Here is a 13371-nt window from a genome sequence, read left to right as displayed (position 1 = left end):
CAGGGCTAGAGGGAGTTTGACGTGAAATCGGCCTAGTATCTATGGTGGATGTGTAGTATTTTGTCTGGTGTTCCATGCAGAAAGAAGTAACTTGTAAATCATGTGTGTCTGCCACTGTCAGGGCACAGTCAACGTGCCGGAAGCTGGAGTTCGGATCATAATCGGAGCCGGACAATACTAAACCTCGAACCATTTTTCTTTTCATTTTTCTGAAAAAAATGCATTTTTGTAAGACACGATTCAGTTTACCCAGACTTTGTGGCAGACAGTAATAGTAAGTGTTCATCCGGTATCACACCACGTGTGCGTCATACAGGTGGGTATAGCTGGACTGTTTTTCTCTGCAGGCCCAGCTGACTGCGCCTTTTCTCTTTGCCTACCCCAGTTTGGCGTTCCCCTTTTTTTTGTGATACGGCCAGAGGGCGTGTGGCGCGTGCTAATAATAGCGCATTTGGAACGGCGTGCGTAAGGAGGCGGGCAGTCGGTGTGTGTCCCAGTGCCATCGCTGACGCGGCTCACGTGCGCTGCCTGGTGTTTACAGCTTGGTGCCTGCTGCTTGCTGCGGTATCTGGCAGTCGCGTCTCCTACCAGGTACTGCAACTGCCGCTTGTTGTCTCTCTCTTGTAAACCCCTCTACACTAATGGAATATCCTGTCCATCAATCGAACGGTGCCATTCTGTGTGACGATTCACTGTGCAAGTGAGAATATTTATTTAGAAAAGACTGTTTTTCAGTTGTGTGTTCCAGGAAGCGACCGTGTCTTTCAGTTAGAGACTAAAAACGGTGGACAGTTAGTTGAAATAAATCAGATAATTTGCGAGAAGATAGATGACACTAGAGAAATTTTGAATGGAGTTCCACAAGGTTCAATGTTTGGTCCATTATTGCACCTCACACATTAAGTTTTCAAGGGGTGTACATTTGTCCAACATTTTACATAAGGCCAGTTCTGAGAAAGAGGGAGTATTGCCTTAATGTTTTGTGAATGGAACGATTTAGGTCCAAGATCTTTGAAACTTTCATGTAACATTTCTGGAAGCTTGCATTGACACTCAGTTCTGAAAGTGTGACTTCGGTGGTAAATGTGACACAAGAGCACAATTCTCACTGTTTAACCTGACACTTACACGTGCCGTTTCTCATTGTTACTGACGAAAAGAAATCGAGGAGTCGCGTGGAATAAGCCAGATTATCGAGGCAGCGCATCTGATGTGGGGGAAGTGGCCAATGGACGTTCACAACGTTCATTGTTCGCCCTGCTTTAGTCCTTACCCGCCAACTTTCCATAAAACGTGCATATGCCTAACATTTCACAAACGCTACAAAGATATCAATACAAGGGGTTTTCGTTGAGTAACGATGTACAATTTGGGAAAATTAAATTGGAAGGGGGGGGGGATTAGAAATTTGTGGTATGTTCCTAAGGGATCAAAAGTCCGCCCCCGGTAGCTGAGCGGTCAGCGCGACAGACTGTCAATCCTAAGGGCCCGGCGTCGATTCCCGGCTGGGTCGGAGATTTTCTCTGCTCAGGGACTGGGTGTTGTGTTGTCCTAATCATCATCATTTCATCCACATCGACGCGCAAGTCGCCGAAGTGGCGTCAGATCGAAAGACTTGCACCAGGCGAGCGGTCTACCCGACGGGAGGCCCTCGTCATACGACATTTCATTTCATGGGACCAAACTGATGAGATCATCGGTCCCTATACTTACACACGACTTAATCTAACTTAAACTAACTTACACTAAGGACAAAACACACACCTTTGCCCGAGGGAGGACTCGAACCTCTGACGGGGAGGAGCCGCGCGAACCGTGGCATGGCGCACTAGGCCGCGTGGCTACCCCGCGCGCCCAGGGGGGAAGTGGGGCGAGAGGGGAAGTGAATTGTTTTGCTTCACTTAATGCTTGTAGCTTCTTCCTGGAGTAAGACAATCAAGCAAGTATGTAGCTTTCCGATTAGAATGGAGTATTTGGAATACCCCGAAAAAGAGGGATATTTTCAGATAACTGGAGGTCTGCACAGATACGGCCATGGATATCCGCTTTAATAACTACTTTGCGAATAAAAGCCTGCGCTTTCATGCACATTTTCTTGTAAATCTTCAAATATTATCTATAAAAACTTTTTTTGGGCCTGGAAGACAGTAACAGTACTAAGAATTTCGTCCATTTGTGTAACATGAGGATGATAATGCTAAGTTTTAAGTCACTATTGTTATCCATTTGAGATGATGTGTCACTATGGTGAGTTCGACGCCCACTGTAGTGAAGAGGGTAGAAGCTTTGTTGTCATCTGCAATGGCTAAAGATGCCGACATGCCCTTCTTCCTGTTTGTCCCCATACTTACATACAAACCATGATTCCGGTGTATTGGTGCTGCCTTACTTCTGATTGACTCCTGTTTCGTCTACAGTGTAACAAGTCACGTATGTAATTAGGATAAGCTGCCACACAGGTGCCTCAAGGCTCTTCTAGGGCACTATATCCACTGTAAACTTCGCTTCATTGTCTAACATCTGTTTATGTATCACAAATGTCACAAACAATGTGCAGCACAAAATATACTAACGACCCTCTTACATATATATATACAAATACAAAATTCAACGTCTATCACATTGAGAACTATATTATGTTAACATGATTTCATGCTGTTGAATTGAAGTAAATCTGACATTAAACAGTATGCAGTAACTGACAGCATTTTGTAGCTCCATTCGACTGGCCAATTGTCCCGAAGAACATTTCACAGTAATCTTCATAACCCCAGAAAGTCGCAAGTTGTGGAACGTATCAAGAATATGATAGGTTATATTGTATTCAAATGTGATCATGATCGGTCTCTATGTTTTTAATCCGTAGAATGTACATTACAAGCTCTGTCTTGCGAAGACAAAACTTTAGGCTAGGGGTGTTTCAATGAAAAGAGCTCCGAAGAACAGGAGAGGTTAAAAAGATTAACTACATTTAATATCAGTGGATGCAAATGCGGATTACGACACTAGCGGAAGCGTATCTCTGACCTCTGTATGTAATGTTTGTCAGAGCTTGACATTTTTTGCAAACCAGCTGCATGCGACATACTACACTACTGGCCATTAAAATTGCTACACCACGAAGATGACGTGCTACAGACGCGAAATTTAACCATCAGCAAGAAGATACTGTGATATGCACCTGATTAGCTATTCAGAGCATTCACACAAGATTGGGTGTGGCCGAGCGGTTCTAGGCGCTTCAATCTGGAACCGCGCGACCGCTGCGGTCGCAGGTTCGAATCCTGCCTCAGGCATGGATGTGTTTGATGTCCTTAGGTTAGTCAGGTTTAATTAGTTCTACGTTCTAGGGGACTGATGAGCTCAGATGTTAAATCCCATAGTGCTCAGAGCCACACAAGGTTGGCGCCGGTGGCGACACCTACAACGTTCTGACATGAGGAAAGTTTCCAACCGATTTCTCATATACAAACAGCAGTTGACGGCCGTTGGCTGGCGAAACGTTGTTGTGATGCTTCGTGTAAGGAGGAGAAATGCATACCATCACGTTTCCTACGTCGATAAAGGTCGGATTGTAGCCTCTCACGATTGCGGTTTATCGTATGGCGACATTGCTGCTCGCGTTTTGTCGAGATCCAATGACTGTTAGCAGAACATGGAATCGTTGGGTTCAGGAGGGTAATACGGAACGCCGTGTTGGATTCCAACGGCCCCGTATCACTAGCACTCGAGATGACAGGCATCTTAACCGTATGGCTGTAACGGATCGTGCAGCCACGTCTCGATCTCTGATTTAACAGATGGGGACGTTCGCAAGACAACAACCATCTGCACGAACAGTTCGACGACGTTTGCAGCAGCATGGACTATCAGGTCGGAGACCATGGCTGTCGTTACCCTTGACGCTGCATCACAGACAGGAGCGCCTGCGATGATGTAGTCAACGACGAACCCGGGTGCGCGAATGGCAAAACGTCATTATTTTCGGATGAATCCAGGTTCTGTTTACAGCATCATGATGGTCGCATCAGTGTTTGGCGACTTCGCAGTGAAGTTGGAAGCGTGTATTCGTCATCGCCATACTGGCGTATCACTCGGCGTGATGATAAGGGAGTGCCGTTGGTTACACGTCTCGGTCACCTCTTGTTCGCATTGACGGCACTTTGAACAGAGGACGTTACATTTCTGATGTGTTACGACCCATACGGGCCTTTCTGGATACAGAAAATGTTCGACTGCTGCCCTGGTCAGCACATTCTCCAGATCTCTCACCAATTGAAAACCTGTGGTCAATGGTGGCCGAGCAACTGGCTCGTCACAATACGCCAGTCACTACTTTTGATGAACTGTGGTTTCGTGTTGAAGCTGCATGAGCAGCTGTACATGTATGCGCATCCAAGCTCTGTCTGAATCACTACCCAGGCGCATCAAGGCCGTTATTACGGCCAGAGGTGATTATTCTGGGTACTGATGTCTCAGGATCTATGCACCCATTTTGCGTGAAAATGTAATCAAATGTCAGTTCTAGTATAATGTATTTGTCCAATGAATACCCGTTCATCATCTGCATTTCTTCTTGGTGTAGCAATTTTAATCGCCAGTAGTGTAAATGTGAAACCCACTTGTGACGTCACTGCGGAATTTCCACTCCGTTACACGGTGCTTACTTGTACTGTGCAGGCAGTCTTTGTCTCTAAGAAAGACTCAGTGTAAACGCTGAAAAGATTCATGTCATATTCTCCCTCTTACATCAGTTTCAAAATGTATTAATTGCAGTATATTGTCCCATTTTCTAAGAAAAGCTTGGATTGGCTCAGTACCATCATAGTTAATAAAGTTCTGAACATTAATCACGCAGCAAACTACTAGCGTCTAAGCACTGTAGCCTATTCCAGCCCTCTTTGGATGAGGATGGGCGAAAAAAATGCTATGGGAGAGGACTGATAAAAGCCAAGGTGTGCAGTCAAACAGCGGTATTACTGACAGGCGTTTATTCAATTAGCGTCCAACAGCAATGTGGATTTGCAAGTACAGCTGATCGCGGAGTATGCTGAAACCCCTATCAGGAAATTACGTCCGCAGTCCTGAGTCGTGGACGGCAGCCACCGCATTACCGAGCAGCCCATCAGCAGGCTATGCCGAGCGTGTCGCCAGTGGTGAAGAACGTGGGTGCTTTGATGCAGTAGCCGACGATAGACATCCGTTGCCAACACCCGCCCCACTCGCGCTCCCGACCTCACCAGGGGTCGGAGGGATGATAGCCGGTGACGTCTAGGTGGCTACTAGGTCGCGTGGACCCATCTGAGTCCGTCGGCCGAATTCTCTCAGAGGGCCGACGTTGGCCGCCTACCTGCTCCCTGCATCGGTGAAGATTTCAGAGTCCCGCGCCACTACGCCATTGGTAGGCACACCTTGCCACAATTCGATGAGTCAGCGTGCACGGTTGTCAGTCGATCTTCAGCACCAAGAGTGGGTCGCATTTTCTCTGAAACGCAAAAGTCCAGCATTCCCTCCGATTCATGGTGCAGACAGAATCGTGACACGACTGACGAAGCTTTGAGCCCCAAAGCTCAGTTATTTATACCCTCATAGCTACGCCTCTGACGTCGTCCTGTTAGAGGCGGGCTAGTAGGTTTGCTTGTCCTGTAAGCTTTTCCTGGCTCATTCTGCCCTAAGCACAGGTTTCTAGGCCCGGTTAAATCTGCAACATGTAGATTAGATTAGTGCTTGTTTCATAGATCATGAGTACCACACTTCGTGATGATGTGGAACTTGTCAGGTTAGTGAAAGGTATCTACACAAGGTATTACATTACACAAAATATTACATGATACTTAAATTTTTCTGTGGGATTTGGGGAAATTACCCACTTACTATATCCAAAAATTCATCTAATGAGTAGAAGGAGTTGCAATTCAGAAATTCATTTAATTTCCTTTTCAATTGTAAATGGCTATCTGCCAGACTTTTGATGCTATTAGGTAAGTGAGCAAAGACTTACCCCCTTCTGAGCCAAAGTTAGATTTATCCTTGAGTAGTGAAGATCATCCTTTCTCCTAGTGCTGTAGCCATGTACACTGCTATTACTTTTGAATTCGTTCGGATTGTTAATAACAAACTTCATAAGTCAATATATATATTCTGAGGCTACAGTGAAGATCCCTACCTCTTTAAATAAGTGTCTGCAGGATGATCTTGCATGAGCTGCAGCAATTATTCTGACTACACGCTTTTGTGCAATGAACACTCTTTTACTCAGTGATGAGTTAACGCAGAATACGATGCCATGCGAAAGCAGAGAATGAAAATAGGCGTGGTAAGCTAATTTACTGAGATATATATCGCCAAAATTTGCAATGACTCTAATAGCATAAGTAGCTGAACTCAAACGTTTCAGCAGATCTTCAGTGTGTTTCTTTCCAGTTCAACCCTTCATCAATGCATACACCTAGAAATTTTGAATATTCTACGTTAGCTACCGATTTCTGATCGAAGTATATATTTATTAATGGTGTCATTCCATTTACTGAGTGGAAGTGTATGTACTGTGTTTTGTCAGAGTTTAATGAGAGCCCATTTTCAGAGAACCAGTTAATCATTTTCTGAAAAACATCGTTTACAATTTCGCCAGTTAATTCTTGTCTGTTGGGTGTGATAACTACACTTTCTAGTTAGCACGCAAATGCTCAATTTAGAAAATCTTAGTTCTCTCTTGGTCTCACTGAATTAGCTGTTATGTGCGCTCGACTGTTGCCCAGTGTCGCAAATCCAGGTTTCTCCGGATTGTTTTATCGTAATGTCGCCTATTAAGGTCCAGTGGCTTACTTGATTAGCACAACAGTGTAAGTAACCAATCATGTCTCGCACCTCACTATGCTGTTGACTCTGAGCAACTGATAAGAAACGCAATAGATGGGTTACTTGTACGAGGGGAAAAAACTGGAAATAGCTACATAGTAAATTGGATATCGAGATCATGGACTATGGGTTGAAACTTTGTGCAGCTTTGACAGTATAGGGAGAACTTACTTTGTTTGACAGTCTGGGCAGGGAGTAGATAACAGTAACCACAAACGTACCACGAATCATTACTATACAACAGAATATTTTACCCAAGAGGATGCAATTATCATTACGCCATACAGAAGAGTTGCGTACTCTCGGGAAGACATAAAGGACTAATAGAAAAAAGAGAGGTGGACCAAAGAAGTTCAGCATCCTTCGACACAGGTACATTTAGTACGCTCAAGATCACGTACGTAGTTATAGCTCATGTGGACATCTAATGGCGAATCTTATGAACAACGTCGATTCTGTAATCGATTTCGGTTCAAAGACTTCTTGGTATTAGGGTTTATGTATGACTCCGTTCAGGCTGTGTCCGTTCACTAATTGGACTATCCTACCCACCCCAGTGTTTCTATCGTTCCTAGTCCGCTGAAGGTTATCTGAATCTCAGCCTCCGGGGCGGAGTTTTACGGGCTACGTAGCCTTTCCGAGGATGCTGTTTCCAATCCTTTTGTAGACGACGCAGGTACGTGGGAATTCGAACAACAGGTTTTTCACAGTGGGTTTTCCGACCAGAGCCTCTCCCACTGATGACTGACGCCAGTCATTCAGCAGCAGCGTACGTCTTTATTGCCCTGTCAGCCGGGCAGTGCCCTCGCCGACAGCGTTTGTTTCCGTATAATTTGGTAGGCCTAGGCTACTTTGTGTTCTAGACACTGCGGGAAACTGAAATATTAATTACAGAAACAAAAGGGAAGCCGTGTCTTCTCAAGGATAGTCACCGCTACCGGATGCTCAGTAAATGAACTGGTTTTCCCGTGAATTTGGAACGGAGTCGGTGCCGAGGCCATTTAAAAATTGCAAGTGGCAGAATTATCGCTGAACAACAACATTATCGTCCACCTAACGAAGCAGATGTGCACATTGAGAAAAAAATACATAATTACAGGAAAAGAATCCACGAAGAAAAGACTGTGTCTTTCTTCCGAAACTTTATAGAGGATTTTCGATATTTGAAATATAAAAAATTTAGATTTCGTCGCAAATATGCCAGATCATAAGAACTACAAGACTACATGGTGTAAAGCTACAAGGGAAGCTACTGCAACGACACAGAACCGTGAAATTATTTTGGAGAAGAAGTTGAGTGAAGACATTTTGAAAGCAGCTGAAGGTAAAGGTTTTTTTTTAAATTACCGCTACCAGTCACAAACTTGTTCAACTATTGTATTACTTATTTATTTAGCGACATGTTTCGAGGGAGTACCTCACCTTCAGATTCAATGGCATTACAAAAACAACTTTACGATAAGGTCATACTGATGTTACACAGTCTTTTCGTAAATGCTGTGGTCATCCTGTGGAACAATAGAAAACTTAGTAAGATGCGATGTCACTTTGGAAGCTGGTCTGATGTTTGCACGAAAATGTGTTCTAACGGTTTCGTGTAAACATCAGTCCCGCTTCCAAAGTAACATTATTTGTTCAGTTGGTTAAAATACACTGAGGAGATACAAGTCACGGGATACCGATATGTATGTACATATACAGATGGCGGTGGTATTGTGTACGCGAGGTGTAATCAGGCAGTGCACTGGCAGAGCTGTCATTTGTACTCAGGTGAGGCATGGCAGAACGTTTCCGACGTCACTATCGCCGCACAACAGAAATTAACATATTTTGAACTCGGAATGGTAGTTGGAGATAGATGCATGGGACATTCCATTTAGGAAATCCTTAGGGAATCCAGTATTCCGAAAATCCGCAGTGTCAATAGTGTGCCGAAAATACCAAATTTCAGGCGTTACCTCTCACTACGGACAACCCTGTGGCTGACGGCCTTCGGTTAAGGACCGAGAGCAGTTGCGTTTGCGCACAATTGTCAGTGATAATAGACAAGCAACACTGCTTGAAATAAACGCAAAGATAAATGTGGGACGTACGACGAACGTATCCGTTAGGACAATGGGGCGAAATTTGGTGTTAATGGGCTGTAACAAGAGGCGATCGACGCCTTTCCTAACAGCACCACATCGCCCGCAGCGCCGCTCCCGTACTCGTGACCATATCGGTTGGATCCTAGATGACTGGAAGACCGTGGCCTGGTAAAATGAGTTCCGATTTCAGTTGGTTCGAGTGTGGTGCAGACCCCATGAAGCCAAGGACCCAAGTTGTCAACGAGCCAATGTGCGAGCAGGTGGTGGCTCCATTATGGTACGGGCTGTGTTTAAATGGAGTGGCCTGGGTCCTCTGGCCCAGCTGCCATTTGGAGACCATTTGTAGCCATCCATGAATTTCATGTTACCGAACGACAGTGGAATTTTTATGGATGACGCTGGTCCCTCATAGATACCCTTCCGTTCTGGCCGCATCTGTACCGTAGAGGCACGCCAAGGCACTCCATCTCGGCAAGGTCGTTGGTTTGTGGGGGAGGCAGCAACCTTAAACGTGAACACCTTTTGAAAAAAGACAGTTTTTCTTAAAATTTAATTACAAATATTTATTTTAAAATTTTTAGATTAATGCTTTCGTTATTATTTTCATTACAGCTACTTATAAATTGTTATAGGTTATTTTTAAATATGTTTTTGAACGAATTGAATTTCTGTTTGATGTTAATGCCTAAGCCACCTCCCCTCGTCCAGAAGACTTTTTGCATTGCCCCCTCCTTTACTTCACCCTTAGAATATGTAGGCGGTAATACACACACTCAGTTTGTGATCTTTCGGCATATACAGTGTGGTCCATTGATAGTGACAGGGCCAAATATCTCAAGAAATAGGCATCAAACGAAAAAACTACACTCCTGGAAATGGAAAAAAGAACACATTGACACCGGTGTGTCAGACCCACCATACTTGCTCCGGACACTGCGAGAGGGCTGTACAAGCAATGATCACACGCACGGCACAGCGGACACACCAGGAACCGTGGAGTTGGCCGTCGAATGGCGCTAGCTGCGCAGCATTTGTGCACCGCCGCCGTCAGTGTCAGCCAGTTTGCCGTGGCATACGGAGCTCCATCGCAGTCTTTAACACTGGTAGCATGTCGCGACAGCGTGGACGTGAACCGTATGTGCAGTTGACCGACTTTGAGCGAGGGCGTATAGTGGGCATGTGGGAGGCCGGGTGGACGTACCACCGAATTGCTCAACACGTGGGGCGTGAGGTCTCCACAGTACATCGATGTTGTCGCCAGTGGTCGGCGGAAGGTGCACGTATCCGTCGACCTGGGACCGGACCGCAACGACGCACGGATGCACGCCAAGACCGTAGGATCCTACGCAGTGCCGTAGGGGACCGCACCGCCACTTCCCAGCATATTAGGGACACTGTTGGTCCTGGGGTATCGGCAAGGACGATTCGCAACCGTCTCCATGAAGCTGGGCTACGGTCCTGCACACCGTTAGGCCGTCTTCCGCTCACGCCCCAACATCGTGCAGCCCGCCTCCAGTGGTGTCGCTACAGGCGTGAATGGAGGGACGAATGGAGACGTGTCGTCTTCAGCGATGAGAGTCGCTTCTGCCTTGGTGCCAATGATGGTCGTATGCGTGTTTGGCGCCGTGCACGTGAGCGCCACAATCAGGACTGCATACGACCGAGGCACACAGGGCCAACACCCGGCATCATGGTGTGGGGAGCGATCTCCTACACTGGTCGTACACCTCTGGTGATCGTCGAGGGGACACTGAATAGTGCACGGTACATCCAAACCGTCATCGAAACCATCGTTCTACCATTCCTAGACCGGCAAGGGAACTTGCTGTTCCAACAGGACAATGCACGTCCGCATGTATCCCGTGCCACCCAACGTGGTCTAGAAGCTGTAAGTCAACTACCCTGGCCAGCAAGATCTCCGGATCTGTCCCCCATTGAGCATGTTTGGGACTGGATGAAGCGTCGTCTCACGCGGTCTGCACGTCCAGCACGAACGCTGGTCCAACTGAGGCGCCAGGTGGAAATGGCATGGCAAGCCGTTCCACAGGACTACATCCAGCATCTCTACGATCGTCTCCATGGGATAATAGCAGCCTGCATTGCTGCGAAAGGTGGATATACACTGTACTAGTGCCGACATTGTGCATGCTCTGTTGCCTGTGTCTATGTGCCTGTGGTTCTGTCAGTGTGATCATGTGACGTATCTGACCCCAGGAATGTGTCAATAAAGTTTCCCCTTCCTGGGACAATGAATTCACGGTGTTCTTATTTCAATTTCCAGGAGTGTACAAAGAACGAAAGTCGTATAGCTTGATGGGGGAAACCACATGGCGGTATGGTTGGGCCGCTATATGGCGCTACCATAAGTCAAACGGATATCAACTGTTTTTTTTTTTTAAATAGGAACCCTCATTTCATTTTTTTATTACATATTCGTGTAGTACGTAAAGAAATATAAATGTTTTAGTTGGACAACTTTTTTCGCTTTGTGGTAGATGGTGCTGTAATAGTCATAAACGTATAAGTACGTGGTATCACGTAACATTCCACCAGTGCGGACGGTATTTGCTTCGTGATACAGTACTCGTGTTAAAACGGACCGTTTACCAGTTGCGGAAAAGGTCGATATCGTGTTGATGTACGGCTATTTTGATCAAAATGCCCAACGGGCGTGTGCTGTGTATGTTGCTTGGTAGCCTGGACGACATCATCCAAGAGTCCGCACCGTTCGCCGGATAGTTACGTTATTTAAGGAAACAGGAAGTGTTCAGCCACATGTGAAACGTCAACCACGACCTCCAACAAATGATGATGCCCAAGTAGATGTTTTAGCTGCTGTCGCGGCTAATCCGCACATCAGTAGCAGACAAATTGTGCGGGAATCGGGAATCTCAAAAGCGTCTGTGTTGAGAATGCTACATTAACATCGATTCCAACCGTACCATATTTCTATGCACCAGGAATTGCATGGCAACGAATTTGAACGTCGTGCACAGTTCTGCCACTGGGCACTAGAGAATTGAAGAGCATATTTCTTGACAGGTGGATTGGTCGTCGAAGCACCATACCATGGCCCGCACGTTCACCGGGTATGACGTTCCCGGATTTCTTTCTGTGGGGAAAGTTGAAGGATATTTGCTATCGTGATCCACTGACAACCTCTGACAACATGCGTCAGCGCATTGTCAATGCATGTGTGAACATTACGCAAGCCGAACTACTCGCTGTTGAGAGGAATGTCGTTACACGTATTGCCAAATGCATTGAGGTTGACGGACGTCATTTTGAGCATTCATTGCATTAATGTGGTATTTACAGGTAATCACGCTGGAACAGCGTGCATTCTCAGAAATGATAAGTTCACAAAGGCACATGTATCACATTGAGACAACCGAAACAAAATGTTAAAATGTTCAAACGTACCTACGTTCTGTATTTTCATTTAAAAAACCTACCTGTTACCAACTGTTCGTCTAAAATTGTGAGCCACATGTTTGTGACTACTCCAGAGCCATCTGTCACAAAGCGAAGAAAGTGTTCCAACTAAAATGTTCATATGTATTTACGTACTACATGAATATGTAACATAAAGGGGAGGGGATTCCTATTAAAAAAAAAAAAAAACCCGCATTTAATATCCGTTTAACCTGTGGCAGCGCCATCTACCGGGCCAACCATAGCACCATCTGGTTTCCCCCTTCAAGCTAGACAAGTTTCGTTCTTTGTAGTTTTTTTTTTCTTTTGACGCTTATTTCGTGAGATATTTGTGCGGTCACGATCTATGGACCACCCTGTATACTGCGGAAAACAGCTTTCTTGAAACGCCGTGATCGTCTCCCATTGTGACGCAGATGTTTGACATTCGGTTCAAACGTTCCTAATGCCTATCTTTAATATTGTGGAAAGGCGAGGCGCGCTGCAACGTCATCCTCGGATTCGACAGCCACTTCAAACAGGATGGTGTCGACACATGAGAGAAAAATGCCAGAGTTCGGAAGTTCATGTAAGGTAAAATGCGGGTAAATGATGTCGCATTAGCTAAAAATTTCGCTACAATTCTACCAAGCGTCACCGTAGACGTGTCATAAGATAGGGAGGTCGTAACACCACTTCTTACCCACATTCGACCCCTCGTTTTGACGCTCCTCCGATGGAGGTCAGAACTGCAGTCAAGCGGTTTTCTTACGAGTGGCTGAGATAAATATTTCAGGCACATCGCCGCTGAGACTCGACGTCAAAAGGCCGTAGGGGTGGCATAAAGGACGTCAATAAAATCACCCATTTCCTCCGAGCGTTGATTCACAGACATTTCGTGGTCGAAAACGGAAGTTTCCAGTGTGGTGAGCAGCAGGACGACGTTCGTGACAACATCTGAGACTGTTGACATCCTGCAGCCGACTCAACCCTTCTCGAAGGACACTGTGTC

General features: G+C 45.7%; 1 protein-coding gene across 1 annotated transcript in view; it reads left to right on the top strand.

Moving 5' to 3' along the window:
* Positions 1-515: 515 nt before the first annotated feature.
* LOC126324336 (glutamate receptor ionotropic, kainate 2-like) overlaps positions 516-13371 on the top strand; it is a 219385-nt gene continuing 206529 nt past the window's right edge. Inside the window, exon 1 of the mRNA XM_049994950.1 lies at positions 516-591. The gene's annotated coding sequence lies outside the window, so the exon portion shown is untranslated. The remainder of the gene's footprint in view (positions 592-13371) is intronic.

Source organism: Schistocerca gregaria, chromosome 2 (assembly GCF_023897955.1).
Source record: "Schistocerca gregaria isolate iqSchGreg1 chromosome 2, iqSchGreg1.2, whole genome shotgun sequence".
NCBI classification, from domain to species: Eukaryota; Metazoa; Arthropoda; class Insecta; order Orthoptera; family Acrididae; genus Schistocerca; species Schistocerca gregaria.
The sequence above is the reverse complement of the archived record's forward strand: the minus strand, read 5'-3'. Positions and strand labels throughout refer to the sequence as shown.